Source organism: Ostrea edulis, chromosome 2 (genome assembly GCF_947568905.1).
Source record: "Ostrea edulis chromosome 2, xbOstEdul1.1, whole genome shotgun sequence".
NCBI lineage: Eukaryota > Metazoa > Mollusca > Bivalvia > Ostreida > Ostreidae > Ostrea > Ostrea edulis.
The window spans coordinates 29,847,482-29,852,271 of record NC_079165.1 but is presented as its reverse complement, the minus strand read 5'-3'; positions in this window follow the sequence as shown (position 1 = coordinate 29,852,271).

The following is a 4,790-nucleotide window of genomic DNA, read 5'->3' as shown; positions in this document are numbered from 1 at the left end:
TTTATTGCGTGGGATCTATATTATTCAAGGCATACCATTTTGTAATCGAGTACATTCGATTCGCCTGTTATCTTCCAGTCCAAAAAAGGATGTACCAACCATGCCAATTTAACTACCCGAGCAGATGCACGTATTTCAGTTGTGGTGGAGCATATGAAGAAGGTCACGACTATTTCAGGAGTCCAGTGTTTAAATCCCGGTCTGGTCAATTACAATCCTTCATTTTCCATTACAGAAAGAAAATGTACAGACAGAAATACAATATTTAGCATAAGTATATCTTTTTCAATAAAAATCAAATAATTTGTAATTGTGAATTAGTAATTACGAAATATCAATTTTAGACTATCAATTTGAAATTTACAGACTATTTACATGTACTTAGTATTTAAAAACCCAATCATATCATTACGTGGAAGTAGATGTAATGCAATCAAATAAGTGAAGAATATTGATATTGGTATTAGAAATTGAAAACAAGGACATTTTTGTCAATAAGCTTTGTGAATTACAATATTCGACCAAAAACAGCAACGGACACTGATCCAGTACGAAATGAATATAAAAAACGCCCAAGGGATTACCTCCATTTCTGCTACAGGCTGTTGTACAGATTTTCATTTGAAACTTTTCAACCTTTTTAAAAGAGCTGCTGGCATATCAGATATACTTTCATTCATTCATTTTAATCGAACCACAATGGAAATGGTACATGAGGTATAATACAGAAATTTCATGTATCGATACAAGTAACGTCAGAGGAATGTATATAGGTATGCAAATAAACAAAGTGAAATATATACATAAATATGTACAAAAATTTGAAGTTATGTGTTAGGAGAACAGACTAATTCGTATATCTTTAAAATAAACATGCACAGGTTTTTAACATACCTGAAGTATATGTAAGATAAACAGGAGCATGGCATGAAGGCGCAGCTTTCGCCTAACGGTAGCACCGTCAACATAAAAAAAAAAATATGATAGCATATGTTTTCAGTCTGGGTTGTTCTGCAATAAAATAAGTGCATGTTCAGAGTTTAATTTCTATCTCGTTAAATTCTAAGAATCAATTGTTAAAAGTAGACTGTATATTTCAGGTTACTTTTTTTATTCTCCATTCCCGAAATAAAATTGTATGGATCAGTGACTAAGAATTTTCTGTGGTTTAAACTGGGAAACAAAACGTGTACAGAAATAGCAAGCATTGTTGATATTGAACACAATTTATATATTAGCACCAAGCACATCCTGGTCGACACTACTCTCATTTTCATAGTTCAAACAAAAATAAATAAACAGGTAGAAACCAGAAAATACTCCGTTTGACGTATCGCTCCCTGGCACGATTCTCCATGTTGATGATGACGGAGCTCTTTCCATCGGGGACATGTTATAAAGATATCTAATTTTATAGAGCGGGGTTATATAGACAGAGAGATTAAGATAAACCTTTGAGTTTTCCTCTATACCTCTAGCCAGAAGCTCGAGCAACGTCGATCTGACAGCCCACCTTAAACTCGCCGTCATTGTGTATCATACAATTACATCATGTTGATGAGGTTAATTTATGATTTTATCGCACCAACCAAGAACCCAATATCGACCGAGGAGAAAGTCATGGATTGACTGATATCAATATGCTACAATTGCTTTATCACTTTACTAGATCACTAATGAATACATCAAACAATGGCTGTTATTTCTCTTATGATCTATATTTTTGTACCAACCCGACACGATGCTGAGTATACATTCTCTGTAACGACATGAAATTGTTAAAGGAAAATGCAAAGTAGTATTTCCATAGCTCACTCTTCACGAATCTCAGCTGTCAAATCAAATACGTAAGCATCTCTTTGTGGTGTATTTAAAAAAAAAAACACCAAAAATTTGTATCATGACTCCCAGGGACAGTGTATGGCTGCAATAGTTTTTCTAAGGATATATATATAAGTTTATTCTGTATAACGACACTAAATTGTTTCAAAACTAATTGGTTTACAAAAGCAAAGCACCTTTTCCATAGTTTGCGCCCCGAAACTCATTTGTCAAATCAAATACGCTTGCCAAGCATATCCAAGTAGTGTATCCATAATTAAAGTTTGTTCACATCACGACTTCCGGGGCCAGTTTATGGCCGCAATTACACAGGACATACATGTATAGGCTAATTCTTGTATGAGAACTTTGCTCAAGAACCATAAGGACATGATTTGTCAAATGTTTAAGCAAGTTTCCTCTTATAGCGTAGATTCCAAACTTGACTCATCAAGGTCAGTCAGAGATATAAATCTATCATGGTTCATACTGAACATATTTTGAATTGATATTAGGAATATGTATCCATATCTATTCCTAATATCGACATCATGTATCAGGGCCGCGTTCAAGATCGTAGCGGCTACGTAGGGCTCGGTAGCGCTACAATCTTGAAAGATGTGCTAGGCTAGCCTTACGTAGGGATAACAAGCGTTCAAAATACCTAGATATCTAGCCTAGCCTCTACGATCTTGAACGCAGCCCAGAAGCTGATAAATCATTTCATAATTATTAAGTAGTGCTAATACCATGTACGTGTATTAGATGTCAGACTCATTATATGGCAACTGAATGATTGCGATATTTAGAAAAATGTCTCACATTTTTTACAAAACAAGAAATATGTGTGGAAATAGAAATGCGGTATGCATGTAGGTAGAAATTTTAATTTTTTTGTTGTTGCACAAATCAAGACACTAAGCATAATTTGTAATAACCTGAAAAATTTCCTGTGTATATCATAAAAATATACACAACAACCGATCTCTTGGCCAGGTAAATAACATTGACCATGGATAAGCTCCACCCACATTCAGTGATCCGTGGAGCAACCGTACGGTGTTTTTTTTGGGGGTCTTTAAATCGAGGTAAGCTACTGACAAACAAGTTTATGGTACAGGGATTTCAACAGTCTCGATTGAAGTCAGCATTTCGCAAATTCTATGGTCGTTATAACGATCTAGTTCGTCAATGCAACCTCGTATTGGGTCAAATGCTGTCTGACGTGTTTCATACTGATTGTTAAGCGTTCTTGGCACACTGATTTTGACTGCGGATAACTCCGTTTACCTGATCAGGATACGGGGCTCACGGCGGGTGTGACCGGTCAACAGGGGATGCTTACTCCTCCTAGGCACCTGATCCCACCTCTGGTGTGTCCAGGGCTCTGTGTTTGCCCAACTATCTATTTTGTATTGCTTGTAGGAGTTACTGTTCGTTATCTTCACCTTGCATGTACCAGTGTACCAAGTTTGATGTCTGTCAAGCAAAGGGTTCTCAAGATATTGAGCGGACAATGTCTTCCTATGTCAAGAGTGGATTGACCCTTGTCCTTTGACCATCAACAGGGGTCATCTACTCCGTAGAAAGCACCAGTGTACCAAGTTTGAAGTCTGTCAAGCAAAGGGTTCTTAAGATATTGAGCGGACAGTATATTCCTATGTCCAATTTGACTACGATTTTATTTTGAATTCATGCACTGCGGTCACGTGATTTCGAAGTTTTGTTAGTCCTTGATACTTCCGATGTAGACGGCGAGTTTGTTACAGTACCCTTTTTGCCCCTAGGATTGTTTAAGGACCAATATAACGTTTCTTATTATTTTCAGATCCAAAGGTCAAGCGGACAGTATCTTCCCATGTAACTTTCCTATTGCCTGTAGGAAAAGCCTAACCAATGCTCGCTTAGCTACGACTAAAGTTAATCAAAGGCAGGAAGTGAAAATAGGAATTAAAATCAACTAATTTTCTTATCAATTTTCAGTATGAAAACCACATTTAACCACAACTATGTCTACAGAATAATTTGCGAACATTTCTTTAAAATTGTTGACCGCAGTTCTGGTTAAAATGATTCAAATATTCTAATACCCAAGTTTCGAGATGCGTCCGAGTTATTTTCCTTTTGAAAACTTTCGTACACAGTAAGGCGCAAAATACTAGTAATTAGTAGACACGTGGACAGATGCCCAACACTGCATAAGTGAACATGCACGGCAAGTTTCTCGTACGCGATTTCTCCACCCGAATCCGATTGATACACAAACCAAGTAAGTAATAAGTACTCAGGAAGAAAGTGATGAAATGCTTATTGGTTGGTCGAAGAGTTACGAGCCCTTGGTTACGGTGGCTGGCATTTTTTTTTACAGCTCTAAACATCATGAGCTAATTTTAAAGGATATCTGCTATGTTGGCTGCAATTAATGTAATTAAGGAGGAGCAAGCATGGGAAGTACAATTCTAACTGATTTCTACATAGAACTGTGGTCTGTTGAAAATATGTCTGAAAATATTTATCCACTGACCAACTTGTGAATTGTGTTCAGGTCGCCATTCAGTATTCGTGTGTTGTTGCATGTATTATTTAGCGCCAGAGTGGGACTTGTTTAGAACTAGCCACCTGTGAAGTTCGTATTTGCATTATTTGAGTACATCTGAGTACTAGTATTTTCGTGTTCTAGTGTACACTTATATTTTACGTTTTCTGAACTGAACTGAATCATGGCATCAGCAGATTTCTACACTGATTCTACTAAGCGTAATCGAAGTCAAACAGCTGACACATCGCACTCTCCTAAAAGAACCAAGGAAGGTTCACCTCACATCAGTGGCTCTGAACTAGGAACGAATGGAATCCCCCCCCCCCCAGGACTCAACACCTGCTCATGGGTTTCCTCCAGGTGTTCAGCAATTCATGTCTCCCCACGTTGCCCTCGGGTCCCATCTCAGTTTCTGCACGTACCACACGCG